Source organism: Solenopsis invicta, chromosome 1 (genome assembly GCF_016802725.1).
Source record: "Solenopsis invicta isolate M01_SB chromosome 1, UNIL_Sinv_3.0, whole genome shotgun sequence".
NCBI lineage: Eukaryota > Metazoa > Arthropoda > Insecta > Hymenoptera > Formicidae > Solenopsis > Solenopsis invicta.
In genome coordinates, this window is record NC_052664.1 from 15332919 (window position 1) to 15349896 (window position 16978).

The 16978-nt window shown below is 35.4% G+C and overlaps 1 protein-coding gene across 3 annotated transcripts in view; it reads left to right on the forward strand.

Annotated features, from left to right (window-relative positions):
- The window catches only part of LOC105194310 (plexin-A4), a 299262-nt gene that overhangs the window by 266812 nt on the left and 15472 nt on the right, over window positions 1-16978 (forward strand). The window lies entirely within an intron of this gene.

Genomic DNA, 16978 nt, shown 5'->3' on the forward strand with positions numbered 1-16978 from the left:
CGCTGCCTGTTTTGTTTGGTGATCGATATTCAGCTGCCGCTTTCCACTATCCTCACATTTCTCGGCATCTACAAAGGCCATGGGGTTGCTATCGCAAAGTCTCGAAGAAGCTCCTTTGAAGCTTCCTTCAAACTTTTCGATTTTCTCTCCTAGTCCCTCTTCCCCCCCGTTCCTTTTTTTTCTTTCACTTACTTACACTCACTCACTTATCCTTTTTCAAGTTACGCCAACGTTAATTTTGAATCAATTATTGCTCGATTTAATATCTAAAAGTACTAAATTTTTCAATAAGAATTAGTCTGTTTAATTGCCGATTAAAACAATGCTGCTTGCTTTTTCAATAGAGATTTATGACTTTAGTTTTTTCTTTGTTTTAAAATAACAGACAACAAATAATTGCTGATAATGAACTTTTAGTAAAGAATGAAAGAAAAAGTAAAGGAAAAGAGATATATCTATCAAAAATTAAATTTAACTAAACAACAATTAATCGAAAAATTATAATTCGAGACACAGAAATTTTAACGAAAATAAACATTTTAGTTTTAATAAAAATATAACTTATTTTTTTCCACAGAAGATTCAAGTACTGTTAATGTTAGAACGAATGTCTAGTCCAGTTGTCATAAGTTTCGTCAGTTCAACCAGCTTGGATCGGCGTCTATCTAAAAAAAAAAGAGAGAAAGAAAATGCACTGATTTATCTGATTGCCGTTGTTAATTACACCTTTTGCACGCCTGAGGCGGCTCTTTCTTCCTTTCCAAGTCCCGATGTACCATTAATCAAAACTTGTTCGAATATCTATTCGTTTCCTCTACGTTTCGCCAAGAAATACGAGACGAAGTTACGCGACCGACAGAAGCGAACGTATCTTTCGCGTAATTGACGCCGAGGTATGCGGCCCTCGTCGATATTAAATCTTTGAGCTAGGCCGGCGCTAATTATCGGCGCAATGTGCACCATTCGATTAGTTTTCGAAAAAGAAAGTCGTGAATGTGCGCTCTCCTTGTTGAAAGTCGATTTTTTGCAATTTTTCCCCTTTCTCTCTCTATCTATTTATCTATCCATCTATTTATCTATTTATCTCTCTATCTATCTTTTATGATTGTGTGCTGTGTGTAAAAACTCTATAGAACTCGATAAGATAAAGTCTATTTTAAATGAGCCTTTTTACGTAAGAACCGTCATTTCTTGGCAGTTTGAATTATGTACATTTAGCGGTAGCACGAGAGAAGTAGATTGGATATTATACCATATATCAACGAAGTTTACTAATTACACCCTTGTGTATTCTAGGAAGCGCATTGTAATATTATACTCGGCGCTTGGTGCATAGAGCATAAGTCAAAATCCTGTATAAAACCAAAAGAGAGTTTATAGCTATTTATAAGTCAAAGTAAGAGTAGTAAATTGAAACTTTTCGGAATAATGAGCTTTGGGAATAAAGAGTTATCTTTAAATATAATATAAATGATAATTACGCTTATATCGCTGAAATTTATAGTTTAATGCAATTATATTGTTTACGTTTAATTTTTAATTACTTATTTTGAATTAAATTATATCCGATCATAAGCCATCCAACATGAAAATGCTTTAGTCTTTCTATATTATATTCAAAATATTTAATTTGGAATGTTAATATAATTTAACTCGAAAGAATTGAGTATTTTTATAATATAACTTAATTTCTATTCCAATATTTAATATATCTATCAAAATGCCTAGCTACATAATTATTAATAAACATTCATATTCAAAATGTATCTTAAAGAAGTAAATTATTATATAAAATGTTTAATTTAATATTATTGTTATTGGACTATGATATAGATATTTGCATTAAATATTTGCTTTGGTTATAAATTTCATAAATTTAATATAAAACATAGCTTAGGAACGAACTCCTCTCTATAAAATTGATCTTTATGTTGGCACTATTTAGCTTTGCGTGTGACATTTCTTTTAACTTTATCTGTAGCATCAGTTATTAAGTTTTTCGTATTAAATATTTTAGAACTCGAATACTTGTTATGTTCTGGGCTTAATTATTAATTAGTTTTTCTTCTTCAATCGCATATTTGTTGTCCGAAAATTTGAAGAAATCAATACTTTTTATACACGGCGTTAACTGTCGCTAAAAATAGTTTTATTTACCATATTGAATAATTTCGATATTTTTCTTCGAAAATGAATTAGCAGCCTTAATATTATTATTCAATATGTCTAGTCGATCATTAGAGATTTTTGTATTTTCCGTTTATTCAAAACCAGTTCAAATTTGTCACTTTTATTATATACGCATATACTTAGTGAGAAAAAAGAAAGAAAATGTTTACGTCTCGTATGATTAAGATTCCTAATTTGTCTAACACGTTATTAATAAATATAAAAGAAGACATATCGCTTGATATCGTTTTGAGATTTTGTGTCCCGAAATTAGCGCAATATAATTAATTTTACTGCATCAATGTAGCATTTTTCACGAATGCTTCAACCATAAATAAAAAAGAGCGAGATGTAAAATAATAATTTTTCATTGAAATTCCATAACGTTTTTATTTTGATTAAAGACATTTTCATTTTGAACACTTTAAATGTCTATTTTGTAGTGTCAAGACTAATTAAAATAAATATTTTATATCTCTGAAAATATAGCAAAATGCTTATTATTCTGAAGCTATTTGTAATCCTCTCATGGTCTTAAAAAAAAAGGGAGAAAAGTATTTCAGGCACTATCGATTAAAAAAATTCAGCACTAATGGAGCGTCGTTGCACATTAACGACCATTCGATGGGACGCGAACGTGACCCTCTGTCTCTCTCTTTTTTTTAATTTCCGATAGCTCGTTTTTCAAAATTAGTTCGGGCTGACTCGACAGCTCGCGTTTCGTGCGAAAACGCTCGACCGAAGTAACGAACTTTGGCATAATTGACGGGAAGCGCATGCGTAAAGCACGGTTTTAACCGTAAATCTTTGGATGCACAATCGACATTGGTATTCTACCACCATCACGTATACAACTTCATCTACTAACTGGACTGTTGCTCTACTCTATATTTCTGTCTTTCTCGTGAATTAAATTCCCTCTGGTTTCAATCCCGTCTGCAGCAAGGTAACGATAAACTCGGCAGACAGTATTTTGAGTTGATAGTAATTTTTAAATGCATTAAATGTTCAGCGAGTATACTGTGTTAGTCGGTTTGTTTCGTACGAAATCAAGTTTGAAACGTTATATTGGTTTATCTGGTTTTTAGTGAGATGCAAAAGTAAATTGATATATAATGCAACAATTTTAATAAAATTTTCAATACTTTCAAAATAAATACTAATATAATAACAAAAATATTTATTTATATTTTTATTATTGTATTAGTTATTGTATTTTATTACATTATTATTACAGTTTATTATTAACAACAAACTAGTAAAGACTCTCGAGATTAAATACAATAAGAAGTAAAAAAGACTAACGCGTTTTTACTGTAATTTTTGCTGACGATGATTCCAAAAAGAGAGTCGAAACGTTCAACTAAATGATTTTTGGTTTGTAACTGACTACTCACTTTCACGCAAAAATAATCGCGCAGCACTCTCATTAGCCTTTTTTACTTCTTATTGTAGTTTATTATTATATTTTATATTTTTGTTAGTAAATTAGCAATATTGTAGACGCAAAGAAATTTATATATATTATAACGTTGATATGTCCTTGCAGACAGCTATCAAACTCAATTTTTCCAGAAATATAGTATTCTTTTAAAAATAAAGTTGAAAGACGTACTTTGTAAATATCAAATAGGTTCCGCTTTTAATTTGTACAAAAATAGTATTATTTGTTTTATAAAATAAAGCTTAAATAAAAAAATTTTAATATAGATATATGCATTAAACATGCGCAGCGATGGAGACGCTAGGGAATACAAGTTTGACAGTTGCAAAAATATTTAGGAAATAAAAAAAAACCCGCAAATTGATTTTTCTGACCTTTTGACCTTTTGCTCTCGAAGTTTTAAAGTTGAAGTTTAACGAAAGGTTTGGATATTTAATAATAACTGTGTGATAATCATGACGTTATGCGTCTGTTCTCTGTCAAAAATAATCCAAGTTTAAATTTACTCAAAACATATCAGATTTTTAATCGATCATCACTTCTCGGAAGATAATATTTATAACTATCGAAAGTATCTTTACCAAGACAAACTATGGAGCATGCATGAACGCATGCATCAAAGATGCATGGAGAGGAGATCGCAATCTTCAAGATGCAAAAGAGATCATAATCTTCAGTCATAAAGGACCAACTTGAGAAAGAGAGAGAAAGAATACATGTTTTAATGAAACAATTGTTACTGGCGAAACATCGTTAATATACGTCTTAATTTTTTAAAATATATTTTTTCTTAAATATGAATGTTTTGAAACTTGGTATATAAGGGTTTTCGAGGTTAATTATGAATTGGAGTTAGATTTTGAAAATTTTTAAAATTTATAATTCGATATAGTGCACTAAAAATACAAAAAATAAACTCAGTTATTTGAAATTTGATATACAAATGTATTAGTTAATGTATAAGTATATTTTATTGATTTTTTTTTGTATTTTTTCCTTTTTTTTATATTCTTGTGACACTGCACCCATTTGCAAGTTAATTTCTTCGTAATCAGCGACCCCAAAAACTGCCGGGAAAAAACAGAGTTTCAATATACTGTGCTTAGGGGAAACTTTTATTACAGTTTATTTTATACAGAATTAAAATTTATCGGACTCTGAGCCACGCCGTACTAAATCACCCGTTGTGAATTTTTAAAATTTAATTTCAGATTTGGATTCAACGATTCAAAATCTTACTAGATATAAAGTTGCAAAAAAAATCAGGGAAATAATTTTTTTTTAATTTTTGAAAGGTGTCACATACATACAGCGCTTCAAAGGGTTAAACAAGTTGATGAGAGATGTAGAATTAGACTTTCAAAAAACAATCATCAAAAGACTATCGTGAAATTGTTTCCGAATGCAATTTTTCACGGAGTTTTCAGTGATATGTGAAACGAAGGAGTTATATCAGTACACAATAAAGTATATTGTCAAAACAAAATATGATTCGACGGAAACAATGTAAAAGCGAGCTTTCCAGCGAAACCTTAATCTGAGGAAAAATAAGGAAGACACGTAGAATATATAAGACTTTATTATATAACGCAAATTCAGCAGAAATGTGCATGCCGTATATCGGAAAGTAGGTTACGATGAGACGTGCTTTCTTTGCTTATTTCGGTCTTGAAACGTTAACGCGTTTTGTGATGTCACGTGCACGACTAAAATACAGAAAAGATAGAAGACAGGCTTGCCACTGTGTGCATTAAATCATTTCGTGTCATCGCAAGGAGCAGTAAACTACATCACCTTGTCTCTATCCTGTTTCTACGGTTTCGCCCATTAAAGGGTAACGGACGACACGACATGCAAGAACGATGTACAAAAAAAAATGAAGAGGAGATCGTAACTACCGCGAATTTTATCCAAGAAAATTCATGGAAAGAATCTCAAGTTATCAATAGCCTATTAATTTATTATTCTGGTATGCGCTAAGTACTGAATTGCATAATGAGCCTGCGGAAATCACAATGCAGCGGAACAAGAATTTTACGATTGGTGTCACGGACCGTACTCGCGTCGGAAGTAAAAATGGAAATAACTGAGAAAACTGCGACGTCGCGTAAAAATCTGGAGAATGAATCGTAAAAGAGCGCGTGCGAGGGCAAAAATATGGAAACACCTGAAAAAGACGGAAGGGCAAAGGTCGACTATATAGATGCATTAAATAAAGTAGTGAGGGTAAAGCAATAAATAACGAAGAGAAAGAAATGAAAATTGTTAAAAATGAAATAAGAAAGGAAGAAGGAAAAAATCTACGGTGAAATCGTTAGGTGAAAGACAAGGGAAAGGAAATGCAGATAAAATACGAAATAGAATAATAATTGCGCTATTAATACATTAATGTATGAAATTATTTTTCGAAATCTTCAACACGGAATACTTTTATGATAGAAGAGAATGGACAATCGTGAGATAGATGTGAGATAAATACTATGATATCGCGTATTGTTTGCGTTGAATTCTAGGGGCGTATTGTTTGCGTTGAATTCTAGGGGCAATTATAAAATTATTTCGTTACAGTCTATTTAGACATTATAAAATGGTTACTGGTCATTAGTGTTCATTTTCATAAAAACCGAATTTTAGTAATTTTAGTTTTACAGGTAGCAAAGATTTTTACATGTTTATACTCTTTACGTAATTTTGAGAAGTATGTTAGATATTAACGTTTTAATTTTAATCGAGCTTGAGCTCTTGAATGTGGCTTTCACATAATATAATTGAATTTAATATGTAACGTATAATGTGTATAAATACGACATTTAAGATTATATTATATGGTAAAGGGCCACACTTGCATTATGAGCTTTCATAATTTTAATTACTGTACATCAATTGCGTACAATCTTACATTTATTGCCTGGAACTAATTATTAAAATCTATTTTTTTTTATTTTATTTTTTAAAGAAAGCAAAGAGCAAACTTATAGAAACATATGCACGATAGTCGGATCTAGCACGGCTATTTTCAACGCAGAAGAATAAAAATCGACTTGCAAGGAATACGAACAGAACAAGCTAACGGCAATATTGTAGAAAGATGCAAAACTTTGATGAGTATTTACTAACATACTGAGAAATTATTTCATTTATTTCAAATTGATAAATAACACGTTGCACATACCATTCACGATCGAGGGACCAATAAAGCGCCGGTACATTAGAGATCTGAGCGCAAAGAAAATATAGATAACTATGGTAGAGCGAGAGTGTACGAGGGAGAGCAAGGTAAAGTATGTCCATAAATACGGCAGAAGTCGGAACATGGAGCTGTATGAGCTATAAAGAGGAAGCGAGACAATAAGTGGAGAGAGCAACGGAGGAATCGGGCAGGCGAAATAAGGTGAAAAGGAAAAATCGCCGGCAAGGAAAATATACTCGAGAGAAAACTCGGCGACCAGAGAAAGGAAAGCACGAAGAGTGTTATTAATGTTAGCCCTCAGACGGCGAGACCAAATCTGACTGCTTTGTAGTCAAAGAAAACTCATTTCGTCTACGAATTTTTAAAATAATATACCTTAAGTTAATTCATAACAATCTCATGCGCTCTCCATCCCATTAAACAGTGGTTGATAGAATCACGGTCACCCGGTAAGAGATGTACGATTAACTAATTTATATCAGCGTCAATTGAAATATTATTTAAAGGAAAAAGTATACTGTCCGAAAAGTTCAAAATAATTTATAACAATGTGACTATCGAGCAAATTATTTCAAGCACATTTCATTTCTCAAGATTTCTCGTAATTTTACATATCAGTTTATTTTTGGATGCATCTGTATCGGCGATTTCAAAAATCCACACTGAGAGAGAAGTCTTAAAGAACCGCATTATATTTTAAAACTGAACTTATATCGCTTTCAAAGTAAAACGTTTTATTGCACCCAATAACAGTTATCGTCGTACCATCGCGTGAGGCACAGAAATCGAATTCGTGCGACACATGGCTGTTAGTAGTGCTAAATTATCTTTCGCATACGGTGTAAAAAAACTTACTGGCACTCATCTGGCCCGGCGATGGAGAACGGGGGCGAAGATAATTATAAAATAAATCTCCAGAGGGAAAGCGGAATGAAGTGTGTTAATAAATTGGGTGGAAGCTGGTAGATGGTAGTAGCAAAACCATAAAGATGAAGCGGAGAAAAGCTATGAGGCGAGACGGTGGATGGAGGGAGGACTCGACGAAGGCGGAAGAGATGACGGAGAAGAGAAGAAGCAAAAGAAGAGAATGGAAAAGCAAGAGAGTAAGAGAGGGCGCACCGAAGAAACTTCGAAGACGAGCCATTGTTTCTCCATGCCAGACCTGTTTCGAGACTAATGAATTGCATTATAGGAAATCCGGAATATAAATTAGATTCTGCCATTATATATATATATATATATATACGTTGTCCAATAGGTAATTGCCGGCTTTATACGCCACCCTTCCCACTCGATTTCTGCATCGATACTGAAAATATATTATAAACACGGCAATCAAACGTTTTATACTACTGACTTTACGACATATGATATATTTTCATTATTACCGAGCAGATTTTACCGTTAATATTAATAAAGAAATATCCGACTGTGACACAAGCATAGGCGCATCGATACTTGCTGTCCGTATTTGCACGAGATTACATACGTTTAAATCTTTATAACTATATTGCAATAATTACATTAAATCGTAATAAATCGAAACGTTACGGAGATTAAATTCATTTTTTATTTATTTCCTACGATTAATTCTTTATATCGGATCAATTAAAGCGCATTTGAAAGATTTAAAAAAGATATTGATTTTTTTATGTCTTTTTAACTGTGACTTTTTTTATTAATAATAATAGATTGATAATAAAAAATGTATGCGATTGTTAAATTCACAAATTAAATAATGTTCTGCATGAATTTATTGAAAACGTATTAACAAATATTTGTATTAAAAAATTATGAAATATTTAAATAACAATAAGCAGTAACTTTAATTGCATTTCTAATGAATTTTTTTTTTAATTTTATTAGAATTTGACTGATATATAGATCAGTTCTAATAAAGTACGAAAATGTTAATATTTATTTATATATTTATATGTTTATGATCAATATTTAAAAATGCAACTTGGATTTTCTCTAAGAAAAAGTCAACTTTACGCAGATTAGACGAAAGAATCTAAGGAGAGAAGTGCAGCGAAAAGTGATGGAGGATTAATTCGACTACGTGTTTCTTATAACAGTTTCGACATTTTACGGGAACCAAACTTTCCCTTTAGAAAGCTATTTTTTTAGATTCTCGTGCACATAACGAACGGCAGGATGACGATGTGAACGTGAGTTTGCAACCGCGCGTTGATCGCGCTACTGGCAAACGTTTATTTAGCGATCATTCGGGCACGGCTCGTTGAAAAACCATTTATATCATATGTTCTCACGTCGACTTAAGATTCGCCGATTGTACTCTTCCGCGACACGATTTTTGCAAGACTATCGCATCGTATGGTCGTTAGCGTCCAACGGATTGTATCGAAGGCTCCGAAATGCGTTAGCCGTGCAAAGTATGATTTATAGGAAAAATCCGATTAGCTTTACTCTCGGCTCCGGTACATATCTTCTCACCATGGCTATCTCCTCCTTTCATCATCCCTCCGCCACTCACCTTTATTTCTCGCTCGCCCTTCTCGCCTGGAAAAAGAATTACACAGTTCATCTCTGATGATCCTAGATGAATGATTTGATCCGGTCTCAATGAAAGTTTCATTAGATATCATGCTTGTCATTTATCAATTTCCGATACACATGTAATTCCTTTATGAATAATCTTTGCAAGGGACCAAGCGACACCTTAGGATCAGAAATATACGAGGGCACTCATAAAAGTAGCATTCTAGCACAATATATACGGTCGAATCAATTGATCCGTACCGAGAAGATGTCGAGTGTATTAATTTCACTCGCTTCCGCGGCTTCATCGGGAATGAAACCTCGCTGATCCTCGCTCTTTTCCTCGTTCGCCTTTCCCTCCTTCCAGCATCTCGTTCTGGGATTGTCGTGCCGCTTAATTAGAGTTTGCGAGATGAGACTTTTTTCCCGTGTTTCAATAGCTATTCCATTCGACGATTCGATGGCAATTAATCTCGAACGTTGTCGAGGACGGACGCGCAGGTAAATAGTGGAGAACCCTTTATTCGGGGGGAAAAACCGATAAAAAGTTCGCAGCGTTATTCTGGATTCTTGCCGGCACCTCCCCCGTACTCTCGCGCTCCTTCACCCAGCATCTCTTCGCGCCGAAAAACGACAGATTCGAATAATGAAAAATTGTTGGCCGACTATCGCGCGTAACACCGCGGCGTACAATCGCATTATGTCACTCCCGGTTGTTTTATACCGGAATGGATGGGGCGAACGGGACGGCAAAGGGGTGCGGGGGAACACGAGGGTGAAACACATTATGCGCGCGCTTTTACCGACGTCGGCGACCTGGTTATTACATACTGTGAGTTCATTTATCAAATCGTGGGATAGCGAGTTCTTGCGCTTCCATCATGGGGGCCGACTAAAAACGCGATTCGTCGGCTATAAATGCGTACTGTCGGCCGTCGCTTCTTATCGACGACGATTATCGCCGAGAAACGATGATTCGCGCGTGCGGCATTTTAATGACACCTACGGATGAATCTCCGGTGCTTGTTAATTTCAATTTAATGGATTTCTCGCGATTATTTTTCATCGCGTCGTTATCGGGATATATAATTTAGTGTACTTTCAAAACCCATCATCATTAGCACTTTTGGCTACGTATTACTGTACTATGTTGAACATTAGGAATGATAATGAACAGAGTTGTGTGAACACACGGATTTGTAATCAATACATCATTGCTAAACGCTTAAACATCTTGTAAGCATGGAGGAAAAATTAAAGTTGTCTCAACAGAATAATAATGTTAATTTTGCCTACACATGTGAAAAATTATGGGAACCATTGTACAGGGAGGTTTAAATAAGTTCCTCTTTCAGTTTAGAAACTCCAGCAATTTAACCAATCATGTGTCATCATCGGCTTAGTGACTTCGTTTGATTGGCTCAGATTGCTGTAACTTTTGCACTAGTTACACTGAAAAAGGAACTCATTTATGCGCCTCACTGTACTTGGAAAGTGACCTATATGGTCACCCCAACCTTAGTAAGTATAGCTACTACGTGGATGTTACAATCGTAATTTAATTGTAATAACCGTATTATCAGATGATGACGATAGCATGCTATCAGAAATATAATAGAATCTGTTCACTTGCAGCACTTAACAGCAAATTGGTGGCAGAAACAGAGCAGTGTTACACGCAATTTAATAGTTAGATGCAATCTTTATGTAGAAATTGAACATTAGGAAATTGTTAAATATTTGCTAATTGAGACAGTGTTCTCTGCTATCGAACTTTGCGTCTTACTAACTGTACTATTCTCTATAGATCTTCCAGAGATACGACGCTAATTTGTCGATGCTAGAAGTAACACGGTGAAAGATCCTCAATTTCATCTGTTTCCGTCACTATTTCAGGCTGACGTGTCGCAAGCATCGAGCTGTAACTCGACGTACGGATAATGCAGCCTCCACTGCATTGTGTCTGCGCGCATTAGAATCTCATCCTATAAATGCGATGACAATCTGCGAAGTACGGATTTCTCAAACCAGCGGTTTGCTTTCACCGAAGCCAGATTAGCAATTCATTGCCCCTTTTTTATTCTAAACCGCTATGATTAGATTTGCGTAATGCAGCTGATAGAGACTTGTTTCACGAGAATAAATAAATAGTCTTATAATTATGATAATCTGCGTTGACGAGTTTGAAACCGCGTTAGTTCAACTTTCGTTACTTGAAAAGTAACGATATATAAAATTATGGAGACAAAGTACCAACGAGAGAAGTGAAAATGGATTGTATTTTTTTCTCAACAGTTTTTAAAATATCTGTATTGTCAAACAAAATTGATTTTGTCGTATTGAAAATGTACAATAAATGCATAATAGAAGCATAGAAAATGTGTTAACACGATTTTGAAAAGGTAAAAATGATGCGTTGCGTCAGAAGGGAGATTCCATTTGCTTCAAGTTGGGATAAAAAAATTATTATATTTTACGTTAAATATTTCTATTATACTGTCAAACTAGGGCAAGCTAGTTTGCTATTGGTGCCAAATGGAAAGTAGCAACTTCTCCCATTAATATTAGATTAGAGTTACATGAGAGGGGAGAGTCATAAATGATGAATGACGAATGGATTTGATCATACGAAAGTTTGCGAGATAGATCCATTATCATAGGGCACATTACATTCCATATTTCTCGTCCGGGGTTAATAAGAGTTAATTCTAATCGATTTCGCTGCACTCAGACCCCTCTGTATGAATGCGCATTCGATTCGCTAGATAAAATCGATGGATAAGGTTCATGAAATAGGATTCTCTAGGAATCTCTCAGCGGCGGATTACATTTGTGGCGCAGTCGAATGCCTCTCGGAGACATTGTCCTCCCGCCGCTCCCTTCGCCCCCGTCGCTGAGTGGCGGCGGGGAAATCCCTCTTCTTTTCTTTCTTCTCACCGTCGCATCCGCGAGAAGAAATCCGATGGTGCGGCGAACCGCGTCGAAGAATGCATTTAAAAATTCCGGAGAGACGCCGTTCGAGGGGTGAAAAGGGGAAGGAGGGAAGATGGGGAGGGATGCATACGTAACTCGACGTATAATCACCGCGTCGAAATGCATCGCGACGGCGGGAGTACCTCCGGATTTAATCGCATCGCACCCCACTTCGGTCCTGTTGCTATTCCCTGTCGCTGTTCCTTGAGACATTCTGACAGGATGCAAGAACGTGCCTCGAGTCGAGTCCTTGTTGTGATCATCGCTCTTAAACCCCTTTCACATCGTCGCCTCTAACGCTTCTACGGAACAGGAATTTTCTATCGGACTTCGATCGCTCGCTGCAGTTCTTTGAAGTGAAGCTTCGGTTTCTATACAACATATAGAACTCGAGCCTACTTTTGCAGCTATTAATTGTATCTTTCTGTGTGTGTTTAATGCTTTTAACTTATTTTAAATATAAAACGTTTTAAATTCTTCAAAAATTTTATTCTACGACTTGTCACAAATATAAATGATCTATTTTTAATGTTCAATTCTTCTTAATGAAGCTTAAAAAAAAAGCTATCACACCGCGCTCGTGCAGATAACAACTGTTCACGCTCGCATTAATTACATAAGAAACTATTCATTAAGCTTTCCAATAAACATAGTTCGTTATTCATGAAGCTCACGATATATCTGTAACACATTATCAGTAATTAACGATTGATTATACCGATCGACTGACAATCCGTCGCTTCCTGCATGCGCCAATGGAGACAAAGATACATCTCGTTAATCACGCTCGGTCACCGGCTCCTGCATGCAATGAATTTAAGGCGTGGATTTTATCGTGGCATTAATGCGCGAGCACCTTACGTGGGACGCGCGAACACGCTCAGCTCGAAATCGATTCAGGAATGTCGACGTTCGATTCGCTTTTTATCGGTCGGCACCCGATGCCACCGATCGGCAGCATTGCCCACGCAATACAAACGCAAGGATAGATGCAATCGCGCGTGCCAGAAAAAGCGGGAACGCAACCAGCTCGTTAATTAAGACGTCCGCCTACTTCTCGGTAGCGTCGCAATTATTATTTTCCTCGCGTTTAAACATCATCGATAGAATGTCGAAACGCAAAAGACAACGGTATCTTATCCTCCGTCTTGCACTTAATCCCCTTCTTGTCCTTTCGTCCTTTATTTTTCTCTTGTGCACGCCATTTTTCTTTTACATCTCTGCACCTGCGCTTGCCTTTAAAAAATTTCCCTAGTTTTGCTTTTATGTATCACATGAAATAGTTAAGGGACAACGATAACAATTTTGATAAAAAAAGTTTTAACAGTTATTATTTTGACGTGAAGTATAACTCTAATTGCGTAACACTTTAACAATGTAATATCTCTTTATTATTTCCTATTAATATTTTGGTTTTGTATAGAGAAATAAAAAAATTTGATTCTTGTTTTTTTTTCGATTAATAGCATATTTCTAAAATTAAATTGGAATAATTATTAAATACTCGCGCGTCTCTCTCTCCTCCTCTCTTACTCGTAACTTAAATTATACAATCTCTAAGAAAATGTTAATTTTGAATTCCGCGTACGTTGTTTACGACACTTGAAAATTGACGCATTATATCCTTATAAAATTTCTTTACATTTATCCAGCTAATAATTTCTGGATCTTTCATCCGCCTATCTCCAAAAGTTTATTGGACTTTTATTTTATCGGCGTTATTCTCTTTTGCATTTATCTATTGTGCTTGCGCTCGTCTGCACGCAACTTTCTTGCAAGCCTTTTGCCTGTGCCTTGTCTCCTTCTTCTTCATCATTACCAGGTACCCCCTTTGCGTTTGCGTCTGCCTCACGATGCTTCTTCCATTAAGAAATAATTTCTATCTACTCCCCCGTCTCCTCCCTTCACTCTTAACCCTCCTACCGGCTCATCCTCGACCTCACCGACCTTGCCTTTATCCCCGCGCGTTTATTAAAGCCTCTTTGTGCGTCGACGTTGGCTGAGGATTTGCCGAGGCCGAATGACGCGCGAACATCGCACTCGCGTTACCGTATACCGACGCAAACGAAATCACGCTAAAAAGACTAGCCGCGGATACCGCGAGCGAACCTTAGAATTAACAACCACCACTAACACTCGGTAGCCTCATAATTATTGTTATTATTTCTATCCCGCCCGTCTCCAGCTCGCCTAGACGCAAAGATTGTAACATAGTTACCACGCCGTGATTGCCTGTCTTAAGTAACGACTCATTACTCGGCCAGAGGTCGAATGTTGATCGGTACATAGTGGACAGCCCCTTAGCTCTTGCTTAGGACTCCATTCTTCCGGACTCTATCATCCTATGATCCTTCTCAACATCTCGCAAGGTTGAATCAGCTTAACAGTGCGACTTTCAGTTTTCTTCTGGAAAACGCGATGATTACTCGACATCAAGTCGAATTTCAATTAAACGATTAGACCACCAAAGAAATGACAAAAACTTTTGAACAATGTTACGGACTGTAGGAAATACTTTTCATAAATTGCTTTATGTTACAATACGAACTTGAACAAACTTCTCAACTTGTTCATTTAGCCTCTAATTCCTGCATTTGTATTCGCGACTATGGGAAATTGTCAATGATGTAAGTAATAATCCATTCTTCTCTCTACCTTTATTAGAAGGTATTAATTATTGTTTTAATGAGCATTGTAGAATAGGCAAACAGATGTTTACCAAATTGCGGTAAATTGCCTGTTGGCTCGATTCGCGCCGTGCGACGCGACTTAATTAATATTTGTTAATTAAATCGGAATAGTGACTGCGCACCGTGCGTTTACCGCGAACTTCGCTCTCAATTCAATTTATTGTAAATTACACGCAAATGCTTAACTATTCCATTTCTGCTCCGGCAGAATAGTTTGTTTCCAGTAATGTGTACATCTTTTTCCATATTATATTATATGAACGAGTTACGAATCTTAAATTGGGCTAATATCAGTGCAATCTGATGTCGAAAAGTTTAGTATTTCGGGAAATATTTCCTAGAGTGGAAGGACCAGTGTTTTTTTTTTTTTTTTTTTTTTTTTTAATCTATGGAATTGAAGTTTTACAAAACTTGTAATTAATTAAAGAAGAATCAGTAAAAATTTACGTAATTAAAAGAAGAAAGACAAATTTAATTAACTGATTAATTTTGCATTACTTTAAAAGATTTGTATGTTTATTTGACGATTATAGTCTTCATGAATGAATTTTACATATTGACAAAGAAAAATGAAAGTAAAACATTAATTTATTGGCAACTCAACAATCAAAAATCTATATGACTACGCTCTTTTCTCGCTTTTAATCGAGGAAATAGTCTGATTGGAACAATTTACTTTTGGACTTTTCATCATGGAAGACTTCAAACAATGTAGTTTCGTTAATTTTTAAACATCTTTTATATTATAACCTTGGATGGTTTGTCACTTATTACTTTTATTCTTTCAAATTTAACGAATTTTTTTTTTTTTTCAAACAATAACATTTAAGGTTATCGCAAACTATTATAGGACTGAAGATGACTAAGTATGATTAAAATGTTCCACTAAATTTATTAAATAAATTATTAATTTTGTGACATTTACGTATGCTTGTTTTTTATCTTTCTCTCACGTACGTGTGACAGATTTAATTAGTTGAGCCTATACAATTAAAAATTTGCAAAAGAATTGATGCGATTGTTATATTATAATCATTATGATTATTACGAAAAATTCTAATGATAGTAACAATTATCAAATAAACACTGAATGTCATTCTTGGTAAATTCGTTACATCAAAGACAAACGTTACCTCTACAGCGATTCACGTCGTGTTTCGACATGATTACTGTTATTACTATTCGAAAGTACGACCTTTTTATTAAACTCGTGAATGATTCTAGTCCCGGTGATTTATCAACATCTATCGTCATCATTTCACTGTCAATTGAAAGCTCGGGACGTCGCAGACTGGGATTTAATTTACGACCGCTTAACCGCGACCGCGAATGAGACTCGCGGTGAGGTCTAAGAAAATGAATGTTATGCGAGTGCACCTGGCAAAGATGATTGTACCACGCGCGTCCCATGAAAAAGATGTGACGCGCTGAGAGTGTCACGTTAAAATAATAGCGTGCAAATTGCAGCTACGCTGTGTTACTTTCAGTGACTACAATCTTATGTTCTGATGTCCGGCGACCACCGGCATTGAAGTTAAAAAAAAAAAACTCACCCGCGACAACGGATATACGGATATCCACCTGGGAAATTTGCGAGGATGAATCTGCGCGACGATGTAAATATCCGCGTTACTCTCGTAACGCGAAGGTAGAATTCACCGCTGTCGAAACGTTGCTGCAGTCAAATAATTATACGCCATTACTATTAAAATTGGTGATACGTCCGCGAGGGATTGCACGTATTAAATATTTTTGGAAACGTTCACTATCGTGGGAATGGGGAAAACGGAATACGCAATGAGAGGTCGTCCGAACTAATATCGATAATTAATACCCAATAAATACTTAAACGGAAGTAGCATTTATTCCGTGCTAGCCAGGCTAGCAGTTGTTCATAATTCTGTCGTGAATGTTTAATTCTTCATCCCGCTCGTGTCATCCCCGTTTCGTTAACACAAGAGCACTCCGGCATTATATACATATACGATAAATATATTATACAAGCCTGTT